Genomic DNA, 18191 nt, shown 5'->3' with positions numbered 1-18191 from the left:
AGTTTATAGATCTCTCTCTCTCTCTCTTTTTATTGTCCTATTTGAATTATAAGGATGGCATGTGTGAAATGGAACTTCTTGGCCTATTGTTCTGCTTCTCACGCAACCAGTGTAGTTCAGACAATAAAAAGATCTATAAAATTAATATATACACAGAGTGAGAGATGAAAGAGAGGGACAGAGACAGAGAAAATGGGTAATGCTTTGGAATTGGATACCACATTTATCTCTCTCTAGTGAAGTTCAGAATCAAAATTTACATGTGGGGAAGGCATAAATGAGGTATGAAGGTGTTGTCCTCTCGTGTGGAAAGAGGTCTAGTAATTTTAGCTTATCTATGTTGCTCAGAAACCATAGTTCCCTCTTGTTCTTAACCATTTTAAGGGCTTGTTGACTACTGAGATAACTAGAAATATGTGCTCCAAAGATGTGACGTTAAAAAAAATAAATACCAGGCCACCTGGATTATATAATTACTTAGTCTGCCAGGTACGTTCCAATTTTATCACCAACAGGCATCTTAAGTGAATATTTGCTTGTGAATTTTCTCCAGTGCCTGGTACACACCTGACACCTAGTAGGTGTTCAATAAATATCTGTCAAATAAAAGGATAACTGAAGAGCACTGAGGAGGTATGTCTGGTTAACTGATACCCTGAAGCACGATCCTGAGCTCACTGATTCTTCACCAGAGGAAGGACTGTGCCTCTTTCCCATCATCCCCTCTGGTGGCTGTGCCCCCTACTGTCCTTTTCCAGCCAACTTTTTTTTTTACTTCTTTTGGCTCCTTGTCTCCCTCTAGGTTTTGTTACTCTTCCCACACTAGCTATTTACCTCCTCCTTTCAAAGGGTGAGATGGGAAAAATTCTAGTGCAGTAGTTGATCCTGAAAAAATGCCTTCTGCATGGAAAACAGACAACAGTTTTCCTACCTTCTAAGGAAGTATTTGAATGACCAGGTGGCAGTTCCCAGATGCGATTTCACTTGAGGTCCTTGGATTGACTATTTATTGCTACGCTCGAAATGATGGTTATTATTGTTACAAATATTATTATGCTGAGGAAGCCAGCTTGCAAGCAGAGACAGCTGCATTGTTTACAAACATAATTAATGAGGTGATTTTTAATATCAACAGCTCGGCACCAGCCTTTCTAAAGACTGTTTATGGCCTGGGCCACAGAGCCATTTGTAACTTCTACGGCACTTCTCCGACGGGGCCGCCTCCAAGAGTCATTTCCTTTGGCTGGTCCCTGGTTTATTTTATGAATGACAAAAATAAACCTCTCCTTGTTGCTGGTGAGAAATGGTTTATGTCTAGCGAGCCCACGTTCACCAGAAGATAAACACAGGAATACTTTTCTAAGAAGTGAAGGTACATTTCCTAGCAGCTAACTTCTGTATTTATACAATAGTCATCCAGCTAAGGTGGCGGTCCTGGGAGACTGGGAAGGAATGGCATATTCCATTTCTAAACATGGAAATGTTTTGTGTGGCATGATACTCTATAAATACCTGCAGTATATCAATACTCAGAAAAATAGCTTATACTTCAAACAGGCTTTCGACGGTCTAACAATTGAGGCCTTCTACATGACCGCAGACTTTTATTCCATTTAGTTATATTTGGGTGAAGGATGTGGACAAAAGATTCTCTCTCCTCTAAATCTGGCCTGGCCTGACATAGCCTTTCAAAATGGACTTGCGAGCAAGCCATTCTTCCTTGGTTAAGTATTAGGTGAGACTCATCTTTTTGTCTTTAGGTTTTCCATTCCACTCCTGATTTTGAACTTTGGTGGCTGGTGTACCCCAAATTTGAAGGATAAGTTTATTCTTATGAGATACCTACCATTGAATACCTTTCCAAGCAATTAGGAGAATGACTCTTCCACCTGCATAATAAAATATAAACTAATCATCCTTCTAGGCTCTGCTGTGTTGAAAAGCAAGAAATGAGTGTCAGTGTGTTTCCTGACTTGGTTCTTACATTTCAGAGGTTAGATGATTTAATAGTATGTTTAAACCTTTGTTTTCTCCTCCACAATTTCTAAGGGAGTTATTGTTATTCTATTCCCTCTTGACTAGGAAATTGCCTGGATATATCTGTTCAGTAAGAGGCAGTAAGATGGGAAGATATACAAAAAGACTACAAATAATAAAAGTGACCCAAGATAATTAAAGTCAGCCATCTTGTATTTTTCTTGTAATTTTCAGGCAAATGCCTCTGAAACATAGTTTTATGATCCCAATTCCACATATCCTCGTTTATTACTTTAATCCACACTGGCTCTGGAGTGGATAATGAGAACTTTGTGAATAGCCCAGGTTTCATACTTTTAGGTGTTAAATAGGAGTGTTCATTTAATACAACTCCACACTTATTGAACATCTGGGGATATATACCCCCTACCCTCAGGGAACTTCACCATCTCCCAGAGGAGACAGAAACAAATAATGAAGATTCGTCTTTAAAAGTGCACTCTTCTAAAGAGAATTGTTTGTTTGATCAGTTTGACTGCTGGGATTTTCGTTCTGCTGATTATAGTAATGAGTAGAGAGGAGAAATGGAAGAGACCAGAGGGAACTAAATTGATTTATATAGGAAAGGACATGAAGCTACCAGTGGGACGGAAAAGAATAAATTTAGAAATTAAGAGGAGGGGTTGAGGGGCAGGGGTGAAGTTTGAAGGGGTGAAGTAAGAGGAAGACTTTGGGGGACCAACTGCCATGATATCTGGGATTCTGGGGGTCAGAAAGGTTCAATGAGAATTTTTATTTATTTTTAAAAATTGAGATATAATTTATATGAAGAGCAAATGTTAAGTGAACAGCTCAAAACATTTTTACATAGGAACATACTTTGTATCTGCCACCCATATAAAGATATAGGAATTTCCATCATTCCAGAGGGGTCTCTCAAACCCCCTCCCCATTGGTCGCCTAAGGGTGATCCTTATTCTGCTTCTTCTCCCTATAGAGTAGTTTCACATGTTTTTAACTTGATATATGTAGGATCGCATAGTATTTATTCTTAGTTTCCACCTCCTTACACTCAACGTTATGTCTGTGAGATGGAATTACACATGTTTTTGCAGGTTTCAGTAGTTTACTCTTTTTCATTCTCATGTAGTATTCCATTCTTTGACTATGCCACGATTAATTTGCCCATTCTCTTGTTAGTGGACACTCAGGTTGCTTCTAATTTGGGGACTATTTTGAATGATGCTGCTGTGAACATTGTTGCGTGTGTCATTTCTGTTGGGCATATGCTCAGGAGTGAGATTGCTTGACCATAGGTACATGTGTAGGCTTGCCTTTAGTTGGTCCTGCCAAATCATTTTCCAAGGTGACTGCATCAATTGGTGTCCCCCAAATAGTCTAATGTGCTCCAGTTGCTCCGCATCTTTGGTGACATGTGATGAGAACTTTGAGGAATTCTTTCTGGGCATCATGTGGTAGTTTCCCCCTTGGCTACCATTTGTGAGGCTTCAGGAAAGACCCAGAATTTGGAGTCAGATTTATAATGAATTCCTTGCATTCACTGCCAAGGGCAGCAATCCCAGGTTCCTTTGGGTTTGAATTTTGGCTTCTCCATTTACTAACTGTATTCTTAGGCAAGGTGTGTGTGTGTGTGTGTGTGTGTGTGTGTGTGTGTGTGTGTGTATGTGTTGCCTTCTGAACCTTTTATTGTTCATCTGCAGAATGAGAATTATAGAGGCACTGCATAGGGTTTTAATGAGGATAGAATGAGATAGTGCACAGGGTCAGGCATGTAATTTGTACTCAGAAAAATGGTAGCTTGTGTTACTATTAACAGAAGTGAGAAAATTCCAAGGGTAAGGGTTAAATACAGGGAGGATAGAGGTGAGAGACCTGGGCCAAATCTCCACATCCATTTGGAGTTTCTCCTTTCTTTCTTTTTTTTTTAATATTTATTTATTTATTTATTTATTTATTTATTTATTTATTTGGGGAGAGAGAGACAGAGTAAGTGAGCACGTGTATGGGAGTGCACAAGCAGGGGAGGGGCAGAGAGAGGGAGAGAGAGAATCCCAAGCAGGCTCCATGCTCAGTGTGGAGCCCAACACAGGGCTAGATCTCACAACTGTGAGATCATGACCTGAGCTGAAGTCAAGAGTTGGACACTTAACTGACCGAGCCAACCAAGGGCCCCTGGAGTTTCTCCTTTCATAGCCAACCTTTGAAAGTTTGGGGGTTTGATTATTCGAGGCAATAATTCCCTATTGCCAAAAGGCCTGTTCCCTTTTCTGCACCTAGGTAGGCAGTTGTGACTTGGCAGGCATTGCATTCTCAGGCTCAGCTTGTGCGAGACGTGGGTGTGCTAAAGCCATCCTGTCACATGACATCATCATCCACCATCACTGAGCAATTTTAGAAACAAGAGTTACAATAATTAGAAGTCTCTCCTCAAAGGATATTGGTAATATGCAAGGTAAGACTGAAGAGATAAACTTAAAAGAGAAAAATGAAAAAAAAAAGAAAAGGAAGCCTATTTAATTTTATGGTTGATGCAACTTGTTACATGTGTGTCCTGCCAGAATAAATCGGATCATCTGATTTTCAAATTGCCGGGTCTATTGTTTCAGAAATAGAGGATGTAAATAATTTCAGTGCAATCTCCCGGATCTGGACCTCTCTCATCCAGAACTGTTATCAGCATTAGCATAATTTATGGTGCTATCTAATAATGAAATCACTGAACACTGATTGTACAGCTTCTTAAAGCTATAATTATTGCTCATTAGGAATGGATTTCATATTGTTTGCTCCTGGCACATAACAAGTTATTGAAAGGGAAAAGTTGTCAGGAGAAGTGAGAAACCAGGGAAGGCACTCCTTTGGTTCCTGAGTATCCTCCCTGATAAATCCATGTGAGATTTTGTTTTTCGTAGTAGAGAAAAACTGGCCACCCCAGATGCCATTTATTATCTTATTTCTTCTTTAAAGGAAATACCTTTAGCTTCACGTCATGTGTCGTTTTCAGTCCATGAGGTAATAAGAGTTCAGCAAATGTAGACTGAATGAGTGTGTGAAAAAAGGAATGTCTGAAGACAAAAGTCACAGTGACAGCATGTTACACTTGACCTTTGTCCAGCTCCCACCAAGCATTAACACAAGAACTGCCCATTAAGCTCACCCGAGAGGCCAGAGTTGGCAGTTTTTCAGGGGTGTTAATCTGATATAAGTCTTAGTATATTCATCTCTGAACATCTTCAAGTGCATTTTTTAAACTTACACAAGCAAGGCTCGACTTTCCACTATAACAGATTTGAACGATACATATAATGTACCGAGTAAAATGTGGGCACCCCTTTCATTCAGTTTGGTTCATCCTCTTCCTGAGGTAATGGTCCTCAACAGTATACGTATCCTTAAACCCTGGTGTTCCTGGTTTTATTGAGAACTCATTGCTTATGATAACAGGGGGGAAAAAAAGGCTGCTTTTGTTGGCTAGCAAATCACTTCCAGATGGAGCACAGGCCTGGGGAAGGCTTGGTCTTTAACTCTAAAGATGGAGGTTTAGTTAGAGATTTCTGTGGAATACAGTGGTTGGGAGAATTATACATTTCAGCATGGGAAGGAGTGGTAAAAACTACACCGTTTACAAAACAGATGCCACTGTCAATATGTTCATGCTTCTGGGAATGGGGAAAGAGACTTGAGTTCATTATGAACAGTGTCTTTAGCTTGTGATGTCATCCACTTCAACGGAATGTAGCTTGGCCTTGAGATTGGTATATTTTATTTGACCTTCATGGAATGAATGTGACTTTTGTGTTTGTCAATTAATCCAGCCTGGTGATTTATCCAGACCCAAGTCATATTTTGTAGCCTGGCTGCTTTGTACCCGATTCTAGCTTCCTTAGGTCTTTTGATATGAAACGTGAAAGTGCTAAAGAAATCAAATGAGTATTTCTTTAATAGATTCTTTTCCTTACTTGTTGATAACTGTGCTCTCTTTTCCTTAAATATCCTCTTATCTAGGGCCTTCTAGTCCCTGAGAGTACAGGGAAAATGTCAGATATGCAGAAATTAAAAAAAAAAACAAACCACCCTTATTCTTTCACTGGAAAATTTCAAACTTTAGTAAAACTGTAGAAATGTTTAAATTGCCTTCCAATTTCTGAAAGAAATTGGTTTCCTTTAACGCTTAACGAGATAAACTGCAATTCGATTCAAGTCATTTTTCTGCCTCTCCTTGTTGACAATCTGAGCTCTGTTTTTTTGGTTTCCTCTTGCTTTCTGATTGACTTCAAGATTGCATCTAATCTTTTTATTCTATCTTGCACGAATGCAGCCTGCAATGTGTTGTGACAAGGAGCCAGACCTCCTATTAGCATATATTTATACCTTGCCGCACGCAAAGTGGTGCTCGGGGATTATTAAACCAGGCTGGAGCTCTGAAGGCACATAAAAGGCATCAGATTCACCCCTCCCCCTAGAAAACCCTCTATCCCAACTGTCTACTCACATGGAGATCTAATTGTTTGGAGAAAGGGATAAATGAGAGGAATCATAAAGAGCAGTTGTGGATAAAGTTAATATGATGGAGGAATTATCAGATAATCACTGATATGGGGGAGGGATGTGAGAGATGATCATTGTCCTCAAAGGGTCTGGAGACACCTTGGAGGAAATTTATGGGCCATCCTGGGAATCAGTTGATAACATGGTCAAGTTAGCTTACTGAGGAAGGTACTAGAACATGGAGAGATCTGAGCAGAGGTCTGGGAATAGCTAGGTTGGAGGTATTTATGATTAGTAGGTTTCAGAATATGAACTCAGAGGGCCAGATACCAGGAGATGAAGGGACTAGAATTTCAAGACAGGGTCCCTTCTGAGGTGACTTGAGGAGAGGTGATAGGCAATATCTCTTCAGTTTCTATTTGTTTTTCCATAAATAAAAACCAACAGAGCAAACTCTGAACAACATTGGGATTGGTACATGCCTACATATTCTTTTGGTGTTCCAGTTTTCTTCCAGTAGGATTCATGGGCCCTCCAGGGTCTCAGAGTTTATGAATTAGTAACCTCTGTCTGCTATCAAGACTGGCAATGATCTGACATTAGTCATTCACACATGGGTTCGACCTAATTTCCACTTATGCTAACCATCCCACAGCACTTCTATTTTAAGCCTGTTTTCTCTAATTGCAGAAAGACAGCCTTTGTCTCCTCTGAAAGAAATTTTGAGCATTAGTAAAAAATGCAAGAGACAATTTGGGGGAAGGGAAGCTATTCTAATGATTTGTATGCTAAGGGATTGGTCTGGAAGAGGAAGTATTTTTCTCTCTCGATTCCCTAAGGTTCCTCTACTCCTAGGATGGTAGGTCCCAGTGACTGCTCTTGGAAATTTCTGAGTTTTGAGAAATTTTTCATTATGATGCACATCTCACAGTCTTGCATACATCTGTCTTCTCTAATTGTCTATGAGTACTCTGGGGAGGGTGATGATGTCTCATTCACCTGTGTTTTCCATTGACAACTGGTGTCCAATACACAGTTTTGGAGCTGTCCATCAGAGGCATCCCAGTTCATCCCACCTTCGTAACTTTAAATATTTTAGCTTTGAGATAAGAAGTTAGATCCAGGGTGCTGTTTGGGTTGTATGCCCAAGTATATTGGGGTGGGCTTGGCTTTACTTTGTTTTTCTGGGTGCTTGGAGTAGTGAGCTGACCCTCTCTGTTCTGAGGCCCACGGCCTAGCACAGCTGTCCCCAGCCCATGCCTGCTTGGTGTGAGGCAGACTCTTACTGCTGTCTGCCTTTCTCTGGCATCTATGACTCGGGCTGGCATGGGTCCCTTATTTGTCTCCTTCTTTTCTCCTCTGTTGTTAGATTCAGGACATAGTCTGGGCATAGGGAATAGTCAGAGAAGGGCAAAGAAATGACTTTGGGCCCAGTGTAGTGTAATTAGGTCTGAATAACTTATGAGAAAGGAACTCACAGTGTTGAGAAGTTATTATTTTGCTTTCCTTTGTATACATCTCCCTTGAGAACTCAAGGGCTGGAGGGGTGGCTGGATTAAAGCAGGATTTCAGGAAACTAAAAACTTGATTTGATTATATACAGGGACTTTATCAGGGACATATTTCCAGGCAGGAGAGGAATGACTAGGCAGATGACTAAATGTACTTGATTTTCTTTATTTAAGGCGGTATTTTGTGGAATCAAAACTTAAAATATGTAAAAATAGTGGATTTTAAGTAATAAGACTAATTTTATAAGCCACATGGGAACAATAAACTCCTTAGGCATTTGGGGAGTGGTATACAGAGAGGTCATAAGGTGAGAAGATACTTAAGTTCTTGCTTAGGGGGAGGATATAGATATTTATAAATGTTAGCTGTTATTAGGAAAAACCAGCATAGGTATGAATTTTATTCAGCTAGGGAAACTACCAAAATAATAACTATGGGATTATGACTTTTAAACAAGCAGAATAATATGTAAATTATTTAAAGGAAACCAAGGAAGAAGAAAAATAAGAAATAAAAGGAAAACACGGCAAACAGCACCAAATAAAACAGGAAAGTAAGTGTCAGTGTAACAATAATTACAATAAATAAGTTAATGTGACCAATCAAAATACAGAAAGTCAGATTTTTTAAAACTAAGATATAAAAGTCTAAGTACAAAAGGAATCAGAAAGATTTAAAATAGATGATTGGAAAAAGATATCCCAGGCATATATGAAGCAAAGGAATTAGGAGTAGCATTTTTAATATCAGGGCAAATGGGATTTAAGGTGAAAAACATAATATAGGATAAAAAGGGACATTGTGTTGGTAAAGGAAATATAACACAATAATCATGAACACATATGCTGCTAACAATAAGATTGCAAAATATAAAAAGTAACAACTGACTTAACTAAGTCAAGACATAGATAGATCAACAATGATGGTTGGAACTTAAAAAACAAACAATAAATCACCTCTTGGAAACTGATGGAGCAAACAGATAAATAAGAGAAGATATAGGGGTGCCTGGGTGGCTCAGTTGGTTAAGCATCCAGCTTTGGGTCAGGTTATGATCTCTTCCTTTTTGGGTTTGAGCCCCATGTCAGCCTCTGTGCTGTGTGGAGCCTGCTTGGGATTCTCTCTCCCTATATCTCTACCCATCTCCCACACATTCTCTGACTCTCAAAATAAATAATTTAATTAATTAAAAAATTAAAAAAAAGAAAAAGAAAAGATATAGAACAAACATATATAATACATTCTTTTCAGGCCTGTGTGATGTAAATTAAAAAAAAAGTTTAATAAATTTTGAAGGCTCAATTCATACAGGTTATATTTTTTGACTGTGATGCAATAGAACTAGAAATTAATAATAAAAGGAAAGCTAGTTAATTAACTAACTAATCTAAATGGTAGGAACTAAAAATTACTATAAAAATTTGCCCACAGATTTTACATATGCAAATTGAAGAACTTTTTTTTCTATATGAAACCTGTGTCAATGTGAATTTTTTTAAATAATTTTTTTAAATGTTTATTTATTTGAGAGAGAGAGAGAGAGAGAGAGAGAGAGAGAGACAGAGTACGAGTGAGGGAGGGACAGAGGGAGAGGGAGACACAGAATCTGAAGCAGTTTCCAGCCTCCAAGCCGTTGGCACAGAGCCTGACCCAGGGCTTGAACTCATGAACTGGGAGATCATGACCTGAGGTGAAGTCGGACGCTTAACTGACTGAGCCACCCAGATGTTCCAGTGTAACTTTTTGTCCAGTCTCTGGTGAATTTGTTTTCTGGTGTAGGGGGTGGAAGACTCTATAATGAATTAAATAATAATGGTTGGGAAAAAAGGAAACACTTTCTCCTATTTAGACATAACTCACATAGTTAGAAAAATTTTGGAAAATATGAAAAAATAGAGCATATAAAGCAGCTCCTTAACAGGTGATTTCTCTTAATTTTGGCATGAGGATTGGAAATACAGAGAAAGTGGAGCTGCATCCTTACCTGGGAGTGTGTTCTTAAGGAAGCTTTCTGAGGACCACAATATTCATATCAGAAACCATGTAGAACATCGAGGAGTCAAGAGGAAGATCATAATTCATAGGTACGTGTGGTTTATTCTAAAGAACCTTTAAGACAACCCCCAAAATAGGGTAAGGCTTGAATTCCAGGTATTTTGCTTTGTGAAGGACCATTGGTGTGGTCTGTATTTGCCTATCGGCTGGTGTGGCCAGGGTAAACATGGGTTATTTATTGAATTGAAACTTTTTAACCTAGGAAATCTGGGGTAATTATAATTGTTGGCATAATCAGTATAGTGGGCTGGGTTTCCTGGAAAGCCAACTCTGAATGGAGATTAGCATGTAAGAGGTTTATTTGAGAGTGCTCTTGGGGTCAATCATTGGAGAAGGGAAGGGGAAGGAAGAGAAGGAAGAAGGTGTGAGCAGAGGCAATGAAATGAAGCTTCAGCAGAGCAGATGTGATATGGGAGGTTTTGAAGCTGGGATAACCTTTTTGATTTGTCTTGAGTTGAGACTTGTAGGTTTCAAACAGTTATCAAATGAGTCTGTGCCTGAAAGAAAGAGTACATCAGCTTGGGTAAGGTGGCTCTTTTCAGCAAGGCAATTCCCATACTGAGTAATAAATCCTTCATTCCTAAAGGAGAATATGAATGCCACATTACAGTGTCTACCACCTTAGTGATGTAATTTTGGCTTTAAATTAATTGTTTGTTTAAAAAAGTGAAGGGTTGGAAGAAAATTCTGGGTTTAGTATGCAGTCAAGAGTAAAATCCTTCCCAACCTAATACTTGCTCTTACTATGGGCACGCTGTAGGGGAAATGGCTCCTTGAACACGAATTGAAAGAACTGTGCTTTATAAACCTATAACACAGGGAGTTCTGGTATTATTTTCCAAGGATTCTCTTACCTGAATGTGACACTAAGGGTAGGAATTTTTTTCCCCCTGTATGCAAGAGGGAAAACATGAAATGTTTCATAAGTGTTTCAGGTACTGTGTGTTTCTTTGTCATACCTTATGAGTTAGTTTTGAAAAGAATTTTAAAATTCCAAAGAATATTCTTGGACTTGTTTTTCACCTCAAGGATGATTCCAAGGTAAGAAGAAATATCTTATACCTCTACCCAGTCTCCCTACTTGTTCGCCCCACCTTAAACTGTGAGAACTCAAGGGAGGGAAAGGCAGAGGAAGGCTATAAGTAAGACCAAAAGTGTGGTGTTAGCAGGAGAAGGACAGGACAGTAAGGGCACTCTTCCAAGTAGATGATGGAAGTTGTTTGTCTTTGATCCTTTTTGGGCTGCCTTCTTGATGATACTTTTATCTTGATGACACCTTATGTATAGCTAAGATGTACACTAGTTTGTGGATACAGACCCCAGCAGTTAAAGCCTATGCCAGCAGGGCAGCCCATGTTCACTGAAGGCAGGGACTCAGCAGGTGGGTTCTGGGGCCAGACTGTCTCAGTTCGAATACCAGCATCACCTCCTGCTGACTGTGTGATTTTGGGCGAGGGGCTTAACCTCTCTGGTCCTTAGTTTTCTTGTCTATAAAATGGGGTTGATAATAATACCTCAAGGGTGTGTTGTTGAGAATTAAATGAATTAGCTCTGTAAAATCATTTTGAACATAATAAATACTTGAAAAATACTAGCTATTATGTGCCCTGTGGGGCCACCTTCCCTGTTGCCTGGGTTTCCTACCTTGACAGGTAACTTTAACATCCAACACAAAGCTCCTGTATACCCAAACCTTCCACTTAGAGTCAGATGTTCAGGGTCAGAATGTTTTTGGCCACTGCCTTCTCTGCCCATCATCTAAGCAAGTGTACAGAGGTGACCGTATATTCTTACTTCTTACATATATTCTAACACAAATAATTTCCCAGTTAACTAATCTTCACCCACAATTTTCTATCCTTATAAGGACTATTTCTATACCTAAACTACAGATGAGATCATTTCCATCTTTCCAAGTCTTATAATAAGATTAGAAGGTGGGATCTTTTTTCAAGTGTAGGTTTTCCCTTAAATATCTCCCTGCCTCATCTTGATTATCTTGGAAGATAAATTTTTAATGAAAAAAAAAAAAAAAGAAAGAAGGCAGAAATTAAAGGTGGGGACTCTCATACCAGACCACTTTTTTTCCTGATACTTCACTCTTAATGATCCCTCAAGCCCTTTTCTCTTTTCCAGTCTCTCTTCTCTTTCTTCCTATTCTCCTTCAAGGAGGAAAGAGCCAAGCTGGAGAGCAGCCTGTGAGACCATGAAGAATGGAATTCATTTTCATCAATGGAAACAGAGTAGAATGAAAGATTTTAAAAAGCAGACATGGGAGCTGGTGATTTTGACCTCCTTTGGCCTCAAACCTTGAAGCTGAGGAAATGTACAAAAATATACTTTAGTTTTCAGTGACAATTTTATACTTGTATTAACATTTGGTATTATTTAGAGATAGAATTATTCCTTTAATTAGACTGTAGGTTTTTCCTCTGTAAAATATGTACCAATTAATTAATTAATTAATTAATTATTGAGCAAGTATATTTGTACCAGGCACCACCCTAAGTGCTGGAGATACAGTTGTGAGTGAACAAAAATAGACACCAAAGCTCTTATGGAGCTTATGTTCTTGGGAGAGGAGATAGTGAGTAGGTCAACAAATAGAACTTTGTTGGGTGGTGATAAGAAGGAAAAACAAAACAGTGATAGATAAGTAAATACAAAAAGAAGAAAATAAATAAAAGAAAGAACAGAAAATAAAGTGGGATGAGGGGACAGGCAGTGACAGATGAATGTAGGTGTGTGCTATTTTGGACGGGGTGCTCTCCCCAGACCTTTCTGAAAGGGTTTTACTTGAGCTGGGACCTGAACAGCACAAGGGATGTGGCTCTGGGCAAAGTGCATGGCAAATGCTTGACACTAAGTCTTTAAATTTAGTGATAATGGAAACATTAGTTTGATTAAAAACAACATTACTAAACTGAAAGAGATAAGAGAAATACAAACAAAAGTTTCTCTTCTCATTGTCACCAGGTGAACTTTGGGAAGGAATACCTAGGATTTCCCCAGAAACCAGATTTTCCCTGTGTATATGTCAGTCACATCCATGGCTAGGTGGTTAACATTCACAGGCCACTTCTTAGAACATGTTGATGACCATTACAATCTGAGAAAGTTCCTCTTTTCTATATTCATTTCTTATTCTACCTTGTGAGAGAATAAAATGTAAAGCTGAATATGACTCATCATTCTCAATGTTCCTATGTTTGGGTATGGAGATTCGATACCTAAGGCTTTTGTATTTGTTTGAAAAAAAAAAGATACAGGTCTTTATTTCTTCATTTTTAAAAAATCTTTATTTATTTTTGAGAGAGACAGATAGAGACAGAGCATAAGACAGGGAGAGAGGGAGTCACAGAATCTGAAGTAGGCTCCAGGCTCTGAGCTGTCGGCATAGAGCCTGACACGGGGCTCAAACCCACAAACTGCAAGATCATGGCCTGAGCCAAAGTTGGGTGCTTAACCAAGTAAGTCACCCACGTGTCCCTCATTTTTTTTAAAACTGGGTGCTTAACCAACTAAGTCACCCACGTGCCCCTCATTTTTTTTTTAAACTTACCATTCCAAATTACAGAAACAAAAAGGAACCAAATTGGTGGCATTGGAACTAGTCATTCCAGTGACTTTTATGGAAGTTCTTGTTTTATCTGTGTATAGTCTGTTCCAGGGGGGTACATAGATCTAGGATTTGTTCATCCTTCAAACTTACCTCCCTCCCTCTGGTGGCCACATTAACATCCGAAAATCCCCATGCCTTTCCATCAAAATCTCCCACAGGAGATAGAGGCCTTGCTGAGTTAAATTTTTATGGTAAATTCTCTTTGTATGTTTATATCTCATTATGCCTTGAGTTTTTACTGTGTTGTTTTCAATCATCCTGAACACATGCAACATAAGGCTAAATATTTTTTTCTGCTGTGATATTCATGCATCTATGAAATAAAGAGTGCAACCATTTGGGAATGGATGGACCTTTTAGATTTGCAGTCCAGACTCCAGTTTTATCTTTGGAGCAGGCAGCATGCCCAGTTTATGTTGTACTTTGTTTCTAGGCTGTTTTGCCTTGGCTGAAGTAGTTTTCAGTGGGTGAAAAAGCTTGTGCTGTACCTTCTTGCATGGAATTTTGCTTTCAAGGCCTATAAGAGAGGGAAGAATCATCCTACCTTTCTACTCTATGGCCACCAGATGGGACCCATTCTAGTGATGGTCTGAGAGTGACAGGAGAAGAAACAGGTCTGAGAATCACAGAACAGAGGTGTTTGCTGCTGAAGGACAGGGTGGGCACGCTTTTATTATGCTCTGCCTTTTCTGATCTCTGCCCCAAGCTTCCACAACTTCCAACAAAGCTTTGCAAACCAATTTCATTTTTAAACATGTGTCCAGAGCAGGATCTCTGGTGGGTTTATAATAGTTCTAAAGATGTCTGCAGGATACAGAAGTGTGAAAAAGAAAACACAAGCGGTTGAAGCAGGTAAGAAAGCAAGAGAGAGTGAAGAAGCAAAGAGGATTATGAAACTCATCTCCTTTATATTCTCCAAATATATTTGAGGAGGATGATCCTTGAATAGGAGCAACACTAGTGATGATGGAGGCTGTGGTGGAGGTGGTGAAGGTGAAGACAGAGGTGATGGTGGAGGAAGTGGAGGATAGGGTGGTGGAGAAAGAGATGGAGGGGAAGGATGTGGTGGGGGAAGAGGAAGAAGTGGTACAAGGGGTTATGGAAGTGGGACAAGTAGTCAAGTTGGAGTTGGAGGGGATGGAATAGATAGTGGTAAAAACAGTGGGGTTGGAGGCCGTAGAGATGGTGGTGGAGGCAGCGACGATATGAGAGGTGGTAAAGGTTATGGTTGAGGTGTTGGAGGAGATGGAGATGGTAACGAAGGTGGTGCAGGTGGGGTGGTGGCAGGAGAGCTGGTGGAGAAGATGGTGGGGGATAACAGAGGCGGTGGAGGTAGTAACCAAGAAGGCGAAGGAAGCGTTTAGTGGAGTTTGTAGAGGAGGTGAGGACATTGGTGGAAATGGCGATGGAAGTGAATATTGTATTGGATATGATGGAGGATGCCGAAGGAGCGGTGCAGGAGCTTGTGGAGGTGGTGGAGGCAGTAGAACCGACTGGGTTATGTAAATATCCAATCCTAACAGAAGGCAGAGTGAAACACATGCACCGATGCATGGGACAACAAGCAGCCGTTGTCTTAAATGCTTTTTTAAAAAAGTTTATTTCTGAATGAGAGAGAGAGACAGAGAGACAGAGAGACAGGGAGACTGAGAATCCCAAGCAGGCTTTGGGCTATGCGCATAGAGCCCGATGCGGGCTTGAACTCATAAACCATGAGATCGTGACCTGAGTTGAAATCAAGAGTCGAACGCTTAACCGACTAAGTCACCCAGGCTCCCCAAGCAGCCATTTGTAATAATTTTTTTTTTATGTTTCTACAGAGGGCTCTCAGATATTTTCTTTATTAATTGCATAACTTTTTACCTTTGAGTCTAAAATTCTTATTTTCTTAAATGACTCAGACAGCAGTTGAACAACATTAATGACCATTAATTCTCTCCTGCCTTTCATGTGCTAGACTGGGTCAAGCATAGGCAATCAAAAGTCAAAAATACTTAGTTCCTGGGGTGCCTAGGTGGCTCAGTCAGTTAAGCGTCTGACTTCAGCTCAGGTCATGATCTCAAGATTTGTGAGTTTGAGCCCTGCATGGGGCTCGCTGCTGTGAGCACAGAGCCTGCTTCAGATCCTTTGTCCTCCTCTCGCTGCCCCTCCCCAGCTCGTTCTCTCTGTCTCTCTCAAAATAAATAAATAAACTTACAAAAATTAAAAAAAATACTTAGTTCACTGTTTTCATTGAGGAAATAGACCTATTAACAGACAATTATAACATAGTGAAATTAAATGAAATGATAGAGTTGTTAAATGTCTAGAGAGGAGTGATAGATAATCAAGGTGGGTAGTGTTGGGGCCAAGGGAAGCTTCTTGGAACAGGTAGCACCATAAGGATGAGAGAATTGGAGATGGGTTGGGTGAAGGGGAAGATGAGCATTAGTGGTGAAACTGACTCTCTAAATGACTTTCCTTCCTGTCTACCTGGGTATGTTAAGTTCCTTGCATTATCTTGGTGTTTAGAATCAGGTTTGAAAGTCTCCATGGATGCAAAAAGTAAATCATAAGTGGCATTGGGGTCTTCGGGTCCTTAGTCACGACATGTTCAGAAGTAGAGATATCAGTATGAATCTCAGAGCTGGTGCCATCAAATTCTTCAACCCCACCCATTCGCTGAGCTTAAGAAGTGAGTGGGAAGACAGAATTTGAATAGTTTTTCCTATCAGAGGAAGCAGGACAAACAGCACTTGGGCTGTGATGGGTGGGCGGGCAATCATGCAGTATGTGTGTAGAAGATGGGTGGCTTACTCAGAGAAGACCTGATATTCAAGAAAAAGTCAGCCAGAAATATGAGTCACTCATTAGCCTCTTTAAAAGGTGGAACATGCCAAGGCAGAGAATGGAAATAGACTCTTTTATTAGCTTGGATTATGATGTATCCTTAGATATAACATGTCTCTAGCAATGAAAAAAAAATTCTCCAAAAAAACAATGCACACATCTCCTTGACCCAGTTAAAATGTACAATATTTTAGAGAGCAAGCAGATAACACATGGTTTGGTCAAAGGAATGAGTCGATAAGAATGCATGAGATATATTTGAATAGAGAGTTTCAAAGGTTATTTTTAAATAGAGAACTTATTAAAGTCTATGAAATAGGCTTCAGAAAATTGAGTTCCTGGAGTGAATACTGCAAATGACTATTCAGAGACCATGAAGAGTGAGCTTTCAGACCTACCCCTCAGCCACAAGTTACCTGGCAAAGGAGGAGGAGCGAGGAAGAGGTCAGTGCATCTTCGTGCCATGGTGCCTCCACAGTAAACCAAAAGAATGCACCAAGGAAGCTGAATAGTGGCTTGGTGCTGTTTATGCAGAATTTCCAAATCAGAGAAGGCAGATCCCTTATCCAAAACTTGGTGCGTTGGCCCACCTACCCTGGAAAGCAGGCTATGGATTGCCCCAGATAAAATACTAGATGCTGACCTCTGAACCACTTATTTAAATTCATTTCTGGCTTATTCTTTCCAAATAGCAATTGAGTTTGACTATTGTGTTCAGCCATCTGCAGCCCATGTTTATAATTGTTCATGCTATCATTGTCTCTGAGATTTTCCTAGTTAATATTATTAAGGGTGGATATATGATTTCCTGGGTGGTTCAACTCACTCTTCTGGTCTGTTTTGATAAGAAAGTGCCTACCTGCTGCACCAAGGGGCTTTCACTGGCATTTTAAATTTTTGCTTGTGAGGAAATAATATAGGAGACAGAATCACTCTACTGGTTGCCTTTCGGATATAGAATTCTGTTTAATTTGCAAAAACTATTTATAAATTCTAACTATTAACTCAGCCTTTCTTGCTGGCCTCACAAAAGCAGCTCTTAGGAAATAAAGCATTTGGGACCCAATGGGAAAGATTCCAAGCTTGTTCTGCCGAATCTCCTGAGTTATCCTGAGTGCCACCTGAGATTTTGGGATTTTTCTATTAAGAAGGGGAGGGAGAGATTGGCCCCATTTGGAACATAGATGATAGGGAGTAAATAGACTTGTCTGTTTTTCAAAGATAATTGCGGGTTATGAAACAAAGCTAAGTAGGCAGCAAAATCCTACGCAGATTACAAAAGACATTTTACATCTCTGCGTTAGCACACGTAATTTTAGGCCCCGGAGCAATGTCTGGTGGACCAGTTGAACGTGCTAGGGCAATTGTTTAATCAATCCAAGGGAAGGTTGGAATTAGATCATGGATTATAGATTCCTAGAACTGGAAAGGACTTTAGAGATTTTCTAAGCAACCCCTTTTGCTTACTACTGAGGAAACGAGCTCAGAGAACCTTGGCTATTTTAAGTGATGATCAGAATAGCTAAAGCTTAGATTTCCTGATCCCTAGCACTGTGCTTTGACATGAGGTCAATTGGACCTCAATTAATGGACTGCTGCCTTCATTGTGGATGTTCCCCAGAACATATGTCATGGTAGCAGGTGACCCCTCACAGCTACTCCTGCTATTCGGTGATCACAAAACATC

General features: G+C 39.8%; 1 long non-coding RNA gene across 2 annotated transcripts in view; it reads left to right on the top strand.

Moving 5' to 3' along the window:
* LOC109254309 (uncharacterized) overlaps window positions 1–18191 on the top strand; it is a 225286-nt gene that overhangs the window by 122862 nt on the left and 84233 nt on the right. For both annotated transcript variants that reach the window (XR_008417176.1, XR_002074748.2), the window contains exon 5: window positions 9946–10082. This is a non-coding gene — a long non-coding RNA (uncharacterized LOC109254309). The remainder of the gene's footprint in view (window positions 1–9945; window positions 10083–18191) is intronic.

Source organism: Panthera pardus, unplaced genomic scaffold (genome assembly GCF_024362965.1).
Source record: "Panthera pardus isolate Hobbes unplaced genomic scaffold, ASM2436296v1 HiC_scaffold_24, whole genome shotgun sequence".
Classification (NCBI taxonomy): domain Eukaryota; kingdom Metazoa; phylum Chordata; class Mammalia; order Carnivora; family Felidae; genus Panthera; species Panthera pardus.
Note: the sequence above shows the minus strand (reverse complement) of the source record. Positions and strands in the feature narration are given on the sequence as shown.